General features: G+C 47.5%; 1 pseudogene across 1 annotated transcript in view; it reads left to right on the forward strand.

Moving 5' to 3' along the window:
- The first annotated feature begins 435 nt into the window (after positions 1-435).
- LOC147726309 (uncharacterized) overlaps positions 436-14,906 on the forward strand; it is a 30,180-nt pseudogene continuing 15,709 nt past the window's right edge. The window contains exons 1-3 of the transcript XR_015309429.1: positions 436-592; positions 3,519-3,749; positions 14,371-14,577. The product of XR_015309429.1 is annotated as an uncharacterized LOC147726309 (transcript). The remainder of the gene's footprint in view (positions 593-3,518; positions 3,750-14,370; positions 14,578-14,906) is intronic.

The following is a 14,906-nucleotide window of genomic DNA, read 5'->3' on the forward strand; positions in this document are numbered from 1 at the left end:
TTTACCATCTTTCTTCTGAATTTATATACATAAAGCATTTTGAGCTAATATTTTAGTTCGACTCCCTTGTGACAGGAGCTGAAATACCAGTTAACATGTGAAATTGTGGTGTTCAGTAAATCGATAGAACCACGGAGCACAAGGGACATCCTCGGTGCTCCGTTATCTTCAAGCAGAGGGTCCGGCTGCATGTTTCTTCCTCATTGTATCTTTATCAGGCTGATTCACGTCACTTGTTACTTGTGACATGTGAAGAGCCCAGGCAGCTCTTTTGGGAAATGCACGTTCTGCCTGCATCTTATCACAGGTGCGTGTTTCCTTATTTCAGGTATGCGCTGTAGCATCCCTGGTTTATGAGCAGGCATTATTACTTCCTCCTCCTTGGGCTATAATAAGAGGGCAGGGCCCGGCTTCCACAGCAGGTTGTTCCACAGAGCGAGCCTTCACAGCACTAGACCTTCACACCAGTGCGGTTCATCTGCTCCTGACCAGAATGGACAATCCGGCCTTAGAACTGCACGAAAATGACCCGCACAACCCCTCACCCAAAGCACAGCCGAGACAGACACACCTGTATCCTCCTGAGATTGTGGTAAGTTTGATTTAGAATGATGCGCTATATGGAAATGAAATACAAATTGTGTATAAAGTCTGAACCACAACTCTCAGATCTCATCCACAAATTTTCATTGGACAAACTATCGTGTCAAAAATATCGTATACGAAAATATTGAGCAGGTAAATGCAAATAGGTAAGTATAGATTTACTATTATTAACTCCACATCTACCACCTAAAGATATACATATCGTCGAGGTACATATAGGTGGAGTAATGTATAGTAAAACCTTGCTTACCTATAGAAACTTACCTTCACAGTATTTTTGTCCTGTAAACGAGAGCACATGGTTTCTTTATTACAACTTTTCTCATCTTATTGTTAAAGTCCTCTGGGACGTCAATACTCACCTGCAATGAGAAACTGCTTCACCATTGAGCAGCAACAATATATTGCAGCTGAGGTGTGGGGGTCACAACTTCCTGAAACAACCAATGAGCACTGCTTTTGTTATGTGTAATGATATTCAAGAGTATTAATGAATTTATTTCTGTTTTTGCTGGACTCTTATATAATCAACATCAATAATACATACAGTTCAATTTTTCAATACATTTATGATTCTCTCATCATATTCTTATTTAATTAATTATAATTAATTTCTTTGCCTCGCTTTACATTATCATCGCTCTAAAGACATTGTCACACATTACAGATACATCATTTGTTAACATAGTGTACATAACTCACATTTTCAAATATCAATTCCGTTGGTGACTGTCGTTGCTTGCCCTGTGCATTTCGGGACCCGAGCTCCCTTAGTCAGGGATGACTGAAATAATGAAAAAACAAATCGAATAATGAGTGAGCTGAGCAACACTATAATTTGCTAAAAAAAATGTTTGATACTTCAAAGAGGGAAAACATTCCATAAACCGTAATTCTTGTGTGTGTTATCAATCATAGTTCCAGTGTAATCCACCACCGTGAATAACCCGAAAAACAGAATGACTGTAAACCAATCACCCGAAATGGTTATCCCTTAAACACACCGCAGTGAAACTAACTCGAAGACAATCACGTGACGTCAGCAGAAACGTGTGGAGCGAATATAGATTCTTTCAAAGTTGCCGATGAATCTCCTCGGTTACCGAATCTTGCTGTCTGAAAAACAACCACATAGTGATGTTACCATCAAGGTGCTCTTCTAACACCCAAATCACCAAAAGTTACCTTTTGTTGTCCGATGCTTCGTTCTCCCTTACTCCTCCTATGACACTCTATGTACAAAAAAAACGTTAACCTCAAACAACCAATATAAGTTTAGTCTAAATGGTATGGTTTGGGGTCACCATGGCCTGACCAAAAACACACCAGACAATGCGAAAAGCTACTTACTGTGCAAAACATGAACAGCACGTATCACTTGAGGACGGGTATACTTTCTGCTCCCTTTACTTTTTATTTCATTATAGATTCAGTAATTATCTGATAAGGAGGCATTTATAGCAGTATTCCTATTTTTTTATTGGACTTCTGTACTTCATGTCAGTGAAGCAGTGATACATTCACTAGTTATCACATACTCTGAATCTTAAAAGCAGTTTTGACTGCACAGTTTACCAGTCTTAAAATGTGTGCTCATTTATTAAGTACTGATTTAAAAGTATTCAACATATCTGTCAACTTAATCTATTGTTCATCAGATTGACCAAGGATTCAGCTGTTTGTTTAGCAGTGATTGATGGGTTCTATTGCATATTATAGAGTACTTAACGCGTCACCCTCTAATAATATGGCAATGAAATTCACTCCAGAGCTTAATACACTTTCTAGTGATTTTAATTATCCTGTTGACTTACCGCGAGGGATACATGAGTCACCTATGGCCTAGCAGGAAACACTGGATCCCTTACCATCGCGGTTTTTGACCGCTTGTATATTCGAGGATATAGTTAAAGAGAAATACTCTATGGCGTCGAATCTGTTGACACAGTGGATACCATATTGTGTGTGTGTCATAGGTTTACAGGGATAACACCAACTTTGGTCACGAGAACTGATGTTACTTTAATAACAGTCTGGCCCATCAACCCTCCTATTCCTTAACTGGATAAGAACCAGCAGCACTGGGCAACTATGCTTTACCTTTCATTGGGCAGGACTCCCTATAATGGAACGGAGGTAATCAGCGATAGACTGACCCAGTTATTTGCCACTTTCCAGCCTGCATGGTAGCAAACAAGTGGGACATCTCATTGCTAGCAACCAGACCCGGAAACTGAGAAGCGTACATCCTGTCTCACTCTCCACCATATCCCCCATCAGTCACTTAACACAAAGCCCTTCAGAAGGCTGGCTGCCCGGCCTGAATCTGGGTGCACAGATCTACTGAACCTGTTTCTGATAGCACCCTCTCTGCTTGAGCCCCCTTTCTCCATCTGAAGCAGTCCATGTACAATTTGAGGATATAGGTTGAGGTTTGCAGGATCCTAATATTTTTTTTTATTCTTCTGAAGGTGTTAAATCAAGCGTTATTACATTTGATAATAAAGATACAAATTATGTAAGTACAGAGAAATAAGTAATAGTTTGAAATACTTTATTTTAAATGGACATGGAAACTAAGATTTTCTGATTAAGAGATTTTGATGGAATGTCCTGATATTTGGTTACATTGTTTTCTCGTAGGAGTAATAGTTCCTGTTGATCACAAAGGATTTTCTTAATAACAATTCTATCCCAACTTAAGAAAGCCCCTTCCTCTAAACCAATACAAATGTTCTGTTTGCTCGCATATAAGAAGAGTGATTTTCCAAAGAGCAGAGCTGAGGGAAGTTCGCTTTTTCCTGTGTAGAGTTATATCCTTCAGTAGCTTCCAAAACCAGAAGCAGGCTCAATGACTTACAGACACTTTGTAATTCTTGAAAAGTTTCTTTTTTGATTCATTCTACCTGCAGGAAAGAAAGCCGTCCTGGTCCCTGTTGAAGATGTTCCTGGTTTGCCTCTTGGCTTGTCTCATTACAACGGCCATTGGAGTCCTCATCCTGTCGTTGGTCTACGTTGGCCACTTTAGCCCCAAGCCGGGCCAAGACAGCGCTGTCAGAGACCCAGCACCCAGCACCAGCGCGCCTGCAGGCAACAAGGTTGATGCCCGCTTTGGGTTTCTAAACCATCTGGGCAAATCCAAGGTATGCCAGGAATATATGTTTAAATGATGAACTGCCATCTACAGGTGGTAGTACCTTAAATAATTCATACATTCAAAAGCACACTGCAGTTGCAAATCTTGTTGTCACTAATATTGTCTCCTAAACATCACAGGAGGCTTCAGACAGATAGATTCTTATCCAAATTCCCTACTTCAGGAATCTCAACAACTTTATGTACTGCCATGCTTGAATCTCTTGTGGGGTTGAGCAGGCTCTTTGGAAGACCTTTAGGGCAGACACCCCACCATCAGTTCTAGAGGCTGTCACTTCCCCTGAATTTACTTCAGCTTTAATGTGGAGATTAGTCGTGGTTGTGGGATGAAGGGTAAATGGGAGTGTGCGTTTGATGGCATGTGCATAATGTTCCACAGTTTGGATGTTTGTCATGGTTTATTCTCATAACAGTGTCACGAAAATGGGACATACTGTGGTAGTACTCCTGACTATTAGGAGTAAGACAGGCATAACCAGCAGGCCCCCTGGCTTAATATTGTCATTCCGGAATAAACCAGGAGTACTACAAACATTCACCCGAACTGAATGCAAAATCTTAGTAAATAGGACGCATTATCCTTACTTTTGAAAGTGCAGTGGTCCAGCATTAGTGAAGATGCTTGGACTGTGCGGCCAAACGGATGCTACCAGTGCACCTAGTCTATCCTCTTCACTACCTATGTAGGTGGCAGGTATTTAGGAAAGTTGATTTATCAGATCTGTTTTACTTTAGCAAAAAACTGAAGTTCTACTCTTTCTTACTCTTGTTAAAATAATTAAACTGATATGGCTGACGTGAGAGCAAAGCATGGAAGGAATCCATGTGCACTTCTGTTCTCTCCCATACCTGTGTCTGAACTAGGAGAGTTTTGACACCTACATGACATTGTACTGTACAGTGCATTGTTCTGTATGGCCGGGATGCCTCTCACCCCCTCCCAACACAATCCCCAAGGATGGGAAGACGTATGCAGGTCTGAAATTTGGAAGGCGGGAGGGAGTTACCCTCCCGGCCGTATTTATTAAAATATGAAACAAAATTAAAACATTAAAATAACAGTTTCATATCATGTACAATTTTCATTTATACATTACGATGTTTATCGGCTAACCTTAACAAATCTCTAATACAAAGGTTCTCCTAGCCGAGTCTAAACATCCTGCAAATGCATACTCTCTAAATAAAAAATTGTACATCCTAACATTACGGACCAACGGCAAGGTCGTAACCGGTGTCAGATCCCTACTACCAGAACTCCCCCCTCACGTGTGAGGGGCGGCCGCACAGAGGACTGTACCTCTGTGCCAACTTCCAATTTCCCTTGTCTTAGCGGGGGCCCCCTTATATACTCGACGCCATCTTAATGGCCGTCCGAGGACTCGTGTGAGGTGTCTGGAAGGTAGCGTGGACCCCCCCTCCCACCCCACACTGTTCACCACATCCGCCGTCGCGGATATCCTGGCCCCGGGAAATTCCTAGGAGGGGCATCGAGCCGCCTCCTCCCCTGGGAGGGGCCTATGACCGCCTTCCCTTCGGCGACCCCATACTTAGTGGGTGCCGCCTCCCCGTGTGAGGGGCCCATGGCCACCTCCCCCCGGGCGCTCCCATCCATAATGGGTGGCGCCCCTCCTCTAGGGATCTTGAAATTACTGCTCACCGATCATGACCTTACCGCCCGACCAAAATAAATACGACGTTTTGGGACCTAAAGAAGAGCGAAAAAGCGGTTAAACTGAACATTGCACTACTAATCCTTTATCTACACATGTCACATATTTCAAAATCAGACTGTGATACTCCGCTCAACTTGAGTGAGAAAACATGCTATGAAGCAAATCATTTTATTGCAGTTCAAACATTGAAATCTTTATTGCACACGACAACCCTGGAAGGAAAAGATATTATCACCGCAAATCAACTTAGTTGCACTACTAATCGCTGTCATCAGGGGCTGGTGGGTGGGTCAAAATTGCTCCTTGTTCCGTCGAGGGCTCACGTGCAACGAGAGGGTGCAGCTTCCAAGCACAGGAACAAGAGGATGCTTCTTTGGATTGTTGCTCCTTTTATTCCTCTTCGGGAGGGCGTGTACCCTCCTCTGGTACGCCTACGGGGCGTGGCCAACGGTGTAGGTGTCTAGGACAACCCCTCTTGGGGCGGGAAAAGGCGCGCCCCGGCTACGCCGCTTCGGGCATACCAGCCGAGACACGCCCCTCCCGCCCAAAATGGTTTCCCGGGAGGATCAGGGCCCCCTACCATACGTTCGGGGGGACCGAGTGGTCGCCCCTTTCCATATGGCCGGGATGCCTCTCACCCCCTCCCAACACAATCCCCAAGGATGGGAAGACGGATGCAGGTCTGAACTTTTGGAAGGCGGGAGGGAGTTACCCTCCCGGCCGTATTTATTAAAATATGAAACAAAATTAAAACATTAAAATAACAGTTTCATATCATGTACAATTTTCATTTATACATTACGATGTTTATCGGCTAACCTTAACAAATCTCTAATACAAAGGTTCTCCTAGCCGAGTCTAAACATCCTGCAAATGCATACTCTCTAAATAAAAAATTGTACATCCTAACATTACGGGCCAACGGCAAGGTCGTAACCGGTGTCAGATCCCTACTACCAGAACTCCCCCCTCACGTGTGAGGGGCGGCCGCACAGAGGACTGTACCTCTGTGCCAACTTCCAATTTCCCTTGTCTTAGCGGGGGCCCCCTTATATACTCGACGCCATCTTAATGGCCGTCCGAGGACTTGTGTGAGATGTCTGGAAGGTAGCGTGGACCCCCCTCCCACCCCACACTGTTCACCACATCCGCCGTCGCGGATATCCTGGCCCCGGGAAATTCCTAGGAGGGGCATCGAGCCGCCTCCTCCCCTTGGAGGGGCCTATGACCGCCTTCCCTTCGGCGACCCCATACTTAGTGGGTGCCGCCTCCCCGTGTGAGGGGCCCATGGCCACCTCCCCCCGGGCGCTCCCATCCATAATGGGTGGCGCCCCTCCTCTAGGGATCTTGAAATTACTGCTCACCGATCATGACCTTACCGCCACAGGCCCGGATAGTTGACCGGCTATCCGGACCCCCCACACTCCTACTAAAGGTCATGATTACACAAACCCCTTAATTAAGCTATCAAGTCTCCTATGAGTAAGACATTCCCCACCCGGGACAAATGAACCCCATCTTCTAGGTACATGTTATCCCCCCGAATACATCCATGTGGAATAACGTGCAACTGTCCTGAACGGAACAATCTACCCAGCTTGTTATTGACTTTCTTTACTGAATGATTCAAAGCCGACACAGAGAGGGCCCCCCGCCACACCTTCCTTGGAATCATGTGCAACCATGCAATTGTGCACCCCGGAACCCTCTTCGCCAACCAGCTAACAGTGGATAGAATTAAGCATGGGCGAATTTTGCGAATCTCGCGTTCGCGAATTTTGCGGATTTGCGAACTCGCAATCCGCAAAATCCGCGAATTCTCGCGAATTTGCGGATTTTTTTTTTTTGTGTTTGCGCGGGTTTCTGTCAGTTCGCAAGGGTTTTTTACAATGTCGCAAATTGCGAACTTAGCTGTCGGGTCGCAAGTTTCGCGAACTTGTTGTTTCTACGTGTCCAGCCTGTTTGGGACACTCTTCTTCATCACTGCCACTCTCTGTCACCACTGCCACTCTCTGACTACTCATGCCACCCTCTGGCCCACCCATGCCACCCTCTGTTTCATCACAGCACCCTCTGGTTGTCCAGTCAGTGTACATTATTGTGGCAACGCAAGCACACCTTCCCTGCCTCAAGTGACCTGAATTAATTTGGGGCTGATTAATGTGTCACAGAATATTTTTTTAGCTGGCACCTGCTTCCTTAGTGCTTCCTGATTAGTGATCTTTTGCACTTGCTAAGTGCTTTCATTGTTGCAAAATTAGTTACAACACCTGCCCTGCCCCAACTGACAATAATGCATTAGGGGTTGATTAATGGATTTGAACTTCCAGCCTGGCTCCTGCTTGTCTCCCTTAGCTGTAATTCAGGACCTTTGTGGCATATGTGTAACTATTCTGAGGTTCAGAGCAGGGTCACATAATAGTTTCAACTGGCAACTGAACTCTGGAGGGGCCCCTCAGGAAGCACTACAGGAAATGGCTACTAATGATGAGCCTGAACTTTTGAACCTGGTAAGTAGTTACTTTCAGTTTTGCTAAGATCGTATTTCTGCAATTTTGCACTTATTCGCGGGGCGCGAACTCACGCGAACAGTGCGAGCAAAATCCGCTGCTCGCGGATTTGCGGATTTTGCGGGAGATTCGCCCATGCTTAGATAGAATACGCTCGAGGAGTACTCGTCGACCGAGCGCCACCAAATCATTGCCTCCCATATGCACTATGATTATAGACGGCGGTGACCTTGTCCGCCCTAACAGTCCCTCGAAAAAACATTGAAACTGGTCAATACAGAGCCCGCCCCTTCCGTGGAAGGTCACCCTGTACCCGTATTCCCCAGCTGCGTGAATCATGTCACCTGCTTTGAATACGTCCGCGGCACGCCTCACGTATGAGTGGCCCACGACCCACACCACTCTCTCCTCAGCCGGTGTTCTTTGACCGCTGGTCCCCAGGTGTCGGGTCAACTGCACAGTCCGCCCCGCCTCGCAAGCTCGCGAAACTGTAAACCAAACAAAACAAGAAGCGTGAGTGTATGACATTAGCTTCACAACATGTGCAACCGCACATACCTTTTATAACAATTCGAGGACCATCGCCCCAAGTGTTTCACCATTTCAACACTCTGACCCCTGGCTGTAGCCTCTGTAGCAGCCCCTATCCTGAAGGAATGGGTCCCAAAATCGCTCGGGTTCAAGCCCGCTGCCGCGATTGCCAAAGTTAACACCCGCTGAAACTGAAACCTTGTCAGTGGGGTGGCGTCGGTGTGTCTCAGCAAGCTACCCCCCCATGCTGCCGCCCTTTGTGCCAGATATACCTCAACGCACTGCACCGGGCACATGGGGGACCCTCGCATGCGCTGGACCACAATACTGTCCCCCATCGCACCCTGATCGATTTTTGACCTGGCGATTGTGATTACCATTGAATCACCCTTGATCTGGACGTGCTCCCGACACAGACCTCCCCCCACATCCTTCTTATTTTTTGCCACCAGCTCGCTTACCCGCATAGCCCCATGGAATGCTAATGCAAAAGCGGCCCGGAATAGCACTGCTTCGGACTGGGAGGAACATGTCTCGGGGAGTACCGACATCAACAGGGACAATCTTTCTAACCCAATCGGGTGCCTCTCGTCTACTTTATGACCCTCGAGGCGTTGCCACCCTCGCAGTGCCTTCTTTACCAAAAAGGACGATGTGGGGTCCTTGATACCATACGCTTGCGCCATGAATGCAATGGCGGCCCTGTGCCTATTGGCCGTTGCTGCCGATCGGCCTGCCTTGTGGAGTGCTACTAAGAACTTCAGTACATACTCCTCCTGCCCCCACTTATCCCCTCCTGCTGGACCCAAAAATGCACAATAGGAACGAAACGCTCCTTCGTACGCCTTCCTTGTCCTGGGGGCTAAGCTGGCTCCCACGAGGTCCTGTAATCCGGGGCACCGAGCAACCAGAGAGCTTCGGGAAACGGTGCCGCCACTAGATCCGCAGAAGGTAGATAACCCCTGAAGGCCTGCATGTGGGAACGAGAGAGTGCATCAGCCGCCTTGTTCAGTACATCCGGCACGTGCCTTGCCCTAAACTGTACGTTCAGTCTCATGCATAGTAGTACAATTTCCTTTAACACTCTCAAAATCCACTTGCAGCGTGCTGCCTGGTTATTTATGCATTCAACCACGGTCATGTTATCAGACCAAAACACCACTGAACGATCACGGAAACTGTCCGGCCATGCTTTTAGGGCCACCAAGATGGGGAACAACTCGTGAAACCCAATGTTACCTGTTAACCCACTGGTGTGCCACCACATCGGCCATGTTTGCGCTGACCATCGATTACCAAAGATGGCGCCGAATCCCACGCTCCCTGCCGAGTCGGTCCACAAACCCAGCTCGTCTGAGGATGCCGGTGGTTTGCTCCATACCACTCGACCGTTGAAATCCGCCAGAAATGCCAACCATATGTGCATGTCCTGCCGAACCTCTGCCGACAGTCTCGTGCGGTGGTGTCCTTCCTTGAGACCGACCATGGCTTGCGAAATAGAGCGGGAAAAGGGGCCGGCCATTGGTATCACTCTGAGGGCAAAGTTAAGCTGGCCCACTGCTTGTTGCAACTGCTGGAGAGTTACCTTTTCTTTGCTAATGCACAATTGTAGCGATGCCCTGAATTTCATTACTTTTTCCCTGGGCAAACGGAAGCATCCCTCCACTGAATCGAGCTCAATTCCAAGAAACTCGAGTGAAGTGGATGGCCCCACCGTTTTTTCCGGTGCCAATGGCACACCAAACTGTTTCATGAGATTGCAAAATGCCATTAAAGCCTGCGCACATTCCGCGTCACCGGCTGGCCCCAAGAACAGAAAATCATCTAGGTAATGCATCACCTGTGTATAGCCCGTAGTTCTGGTGAATGCCCATTGCAGAAAACAGCTGAATTTCTCAAAATAAGCACAAGAGATGGAGCAACCCATTGGCATACATTTATCCATGTAATAGCGTCCTTGAAACACAAAACCTAACAGACGCTGATCCTGAGGGTGTACCAGGAGCAACCGGAATGCTGATTCAATATCCGATTTAGCCATCAGCGCTCCGGGCCCCAGGCGATTCAACATGGCGACGGCCTCATCGAAGGATGCATACCGCATCGAACAGACTCCTGGATCAATCGCATCGTTTACCGAAAGACCCCTAGGAGCCGACAAGTTATGAATTAACCTAAACTCACCTGGGTCCTTCTTGGGGACCACTCCCAACGGTGAACAAATGAAATTAGGAACCAGCGGGTGCCTATATGGGCCGGCGACCCGGCCCCGGGCAACCTCCTTTGCAATCTTGTTTTCTACAACCACCGGGTGCTGCTGAACAGACAGTTGATTTCTACACAGTGATTCCCCCCGAAAATCCCCTGCCGGGATGTGGAACCCATACGAGAAGCCGTCCCGTAACACCCCAGCGGAGACATGATCAGGGTATTCGTTTAGCCAGGGGATCATTGCTATGATATCTACGGGGGTAGGAAGTGGTTCCCCTTGGCCGATATTAGACCTGTTTGGCACCTCCTCTACCCCCGGTATCCCCATTCTTGGCTCTGCACGAACTCTCCGGGTGTGACGAGTGTCCGCATCCTGCGCACTCATGCCTGAACTTACATGTGCCCTGTGGCCTCGTGCACTTGCCTCTGTTAAAATTCCAGCAAACCCCGCTTCTACCCCCATTCCCACCACTCCTGGGTTGGTGATCACCAGCGGGGTTTGCTCGAAAGGGCGCCGCCGATTGATGGCGGGAAGGCACCGACCCATACTCGCCGAGCGAGGACGACTTCGTCGTGCCCGGCAAGAGCTGTTTCTGCCACGATACGGAGTCGAGACAGTCCCACGTCAGAGACGAATCGTGCTCCTTGGCCTTACGAAACTTACTATCATAACCCCTCCATTGATCCCCCTCATATGTCTCATAGAAATCCATTATACGTGTCTGATAACATGCTAATTCACTTAAAATCTCGGGTTTATGTTCCCCCATAATAGCTGTAAACATCCCAAAGGCCTTGGCCCAATTAGAGATCGTCTCATCCACCCTGAAGCCCGCCATTTTTGCGCGCCACACACTCGGATGCAACAAATCCTTCTGAGCCTTAACGTACTCAATCTTGTGATGGTCAGTCAGAAGTGACAACATATTTACATATTTATCAGCCCAAATCATTTCCTTCGAGGCCAGCGGAATATGCTGAACTACTTTTTCCCTCCTTGAGGGCAAAGACCCCCCACTAGCCATTGGCAGTGGCTGCTTACCAGACTCCATAGTTGGTCCCGCTGATTTTTCACCGCCAGTCGTTGGTCCTTCCAAAGGAATCTGTGAGGGGACAAGAGGGAGATTCGCCTTCGCAGCATCTTGCGATTGCCGCAACTGCTTCATTAGCAATTTAGCCTCTTCGGCGGTGTCCCCGGGTGCCGCCGCGCCCTCGGTATTCTTCCCAAGCCACGCGGCCAACTCGGCGGCTAACTCAGGAGGCATGTCCTCCTCGCTCGTGGGCGTAACTATGACCGGAATCGGTTGGGCTGGCACCGGGATCGGTACCGGGGCCTCGACCGGACTGACTGGGCTTACCGGGGGTGCCTCGGGAACTGGGGCCTTCCCCCCTGCCGCCCTATTCCTGGCCCTTTTACTCCCGGCAATGCTGGTCCGATGACCTTCTTCGGTCTGCCCGTACTGTTCATTGCCGCCATTTGCTTCTTCATGCTCGACATATCTTTCATCAGCATGCGGAGCATCTGCTCCGTCCCAGCCTTCTTTCCGACCTTCTTGCCAGGCATCGTTGTTCGGATACTCGACCCTTGCTGCTTAGCTGCTCAACGAGGTCCTGTGTCCGGAGGTCCGAAGTGAAGAGAAGGCTCCTGGAAGAGAAACACTAAAATTACAAGTTCTCAAAATTGCTCCTTGTTCCGTCGAGGGCTCACGTGCAACGAGAGGGTGCAGCTTCCAAGCACAGGAACAAGAGGATGCTTCTTTGGATTGTTGCTCCTTTTATTCCTCTTCGGGAGGGCGTGTACCCTCCTCTGGTACGCCTACGGGGCGTGGCCAACGGTGTAGGTGTCTAGGACAACCCCTCTTGGGGTGGGAAAAGGCGCGCCCCGGCTACGCCGCTTCCGGCATACCAGCCGAGACACGCCCCTCCCGCCCAAAATGGTTTCCCAGGAGGATCAGGGCCCCCTACCATACGTTTGGGGGGACCGAGTGGTCGCCCCTTTCCATTATTTTTTGTTATTTCTGAATTCTTCAAGAAGTTGCCACCTTTTTTTTCTTGCCAAAGTAATTTTTTATGGTGACAGCTCGATCTCTTACTATAGGAACCCATTTCGTAGAAGTGCAGCCAACTGCTGTTTTAAATACCTTTCCTAGGACAGGAAAATGTGCTCCCTCCAATTTTTGCAGTTTTTGCAGAACTCGGCCCAAGGGCACTGGGGCACTTTACAAGAACCCCAGATTACATCACATAAAGTCAGATTATTATCGCTTAGGTACGGGGAGAGTGAGTGGTTTACCCAGAATCACCGGATGTGGAGCTGATGCCTGTACTTGAACCTGGCTCCCCAGTTCCAAAGTCGGCAGCTCTGGCCTTTATAGCACATCTCATCTGTTCCCCATTGTCCTAGCTTCGCTGCCCCTGGCTACCCAATATCAAGTACCCTTTCGTCTCAGGTGTGCATTGTCCTAATAAAAACTATGGTGTGATTCCTAAGGCTTAGTCCTATAGGCCCTGCAGCATCAGATGTAAAAAGATCGCAGGACACTGTAGGACCAAAACTGACCCATCCCATGAGAGAAGTTTTGCAGGACTGTGGATAAGCTTCGAAGCAAGTGACATTTTTATACAATTGCAGGTTTACCTAGATTGATGGATTGAAACCCACCCATAAAATGCTCTCCTCTCAAGCACATGAGTTCAGTTATGATCATGGACTTCTCAGCTTGACTCCAGTGTCTGCCAGGGTTGCAGTCCTGCTCATGCGGCTCTTGTTGAGTTCAATGCTCTGCGAGTGAGGCAGCCAGGAAGACACACTGCGCTGATGCTGAGCAACAAGCAGACACTTGTGTCACAGAAGATGTGTGACAGCCACCCCTCATTGATAAGCATTGATGCAGATAGTGTCTCCTCTATGTGAGGTGGAAGGAGAAAGTAGAGAGGATGAATGATGGTGATGTCTCTACAGGGCGACCAGTTTAGCCGCTGTCTCTGACATCTGTACTTCTAAAGGAGACTGCGGTGGCCAACCCGGCCTGAACCGCAGAAGCGAGAACTCAGGAATATCTACAAAATTGATTTTATTTTAAAATAGACTTAAAATAACTGCACTTCAACGCAAGCAATATCTCTCTCCACACATGGTGGGATTGGGTATGTTTCATTCTTAAGTGCTGACAATAACACCCAAAACCAGCATTTCTCCACAAAACCTTTGAAGGCCCTATGGAGTGATCTAGGTACGTATGTAGAAAAGATGAACCCCCCCCCTTCCTAAACATACAAGCAACTAACCGTACACTATTTATTCCTCCACACCATCAGGACATGATCACCCAACCCCTACTTACAATAGCACCCACTATCTGGATCGCTAGCCTATCCTTCCTTCCTTCCCTCATACTCCTCACCTTCTTCCACTTTCTTTTTGCCCCTCACTCAGGTCTCAATCACTCCATACTACCACGAGTGACAACGAATGTCATATATGTCAAGTGTACCTGTTTAACTAATACTGTCCATGTACATGTCTTACTTCTAAGTCATCCAAGGTACCTGCAATCCTTATAACTCTTATAGAATTTCCTATAGAAAACTCAATGAAAGTTATCTGAAATAAAAAAATTAACCCTGTACGTGACAGTCTTTATAGGACTTCTGATCAACACCACATGTCTCTTCTCTAGGTTCACGAGTTTCAGGGAGGAGCGATTCAGTGAGCGCGGTTCCGGAAAGACCCAGGGAATTATGACAGTGATGAAGAAGTCAAATTTGGGGCAAGCCTCAACTCACAACAGTCCAGGATGACAGCAGGAACGCTGAGGATCAAACGCAAAGGCTTGCGGGCACCACACTGGCATTTTAATGCCAATGAACATGGCTTCTTATTGCAGGTAGAGATCAACCGGGATTCTTTACCCTTTTACTGCAACAGGTTACTTTATTTTCAGCCTGATAACACATTGCTTTATAACAGAAAGAGAACCGAATGATTCCTGATAGTTCCACTGGGGTTTTAATTCAGTATCATGTTCAGTAATCAATGATCATCAATCTTGAAGATTTGCAACCATGCCTGTGCTCGTGTGTCAGAATATAAGCACAAATGTTCTCCAACGGAAACATTATGCCATAAAACTCATGCACATAAACATCCCTCCATTGACCGTAAATGTTCTTAGATGGGTGATATTTTTGTAACCAATATTTATGAATTGATATT

Source organism: Lissotriton vulgaris, chromosome 3_1, assembly GCF_964263255.1.
Source record: "Lissotriton vulgaris chromosome 3_1, aLisVul1.2, whole genome shotgun sequence".
Taxonomy (NCBI): Eukaryota; Metazoa; Chordata; class Amphibia; order Caudata; family Salamandridae; genus Lissotriton; species Lissotriton vulgaris.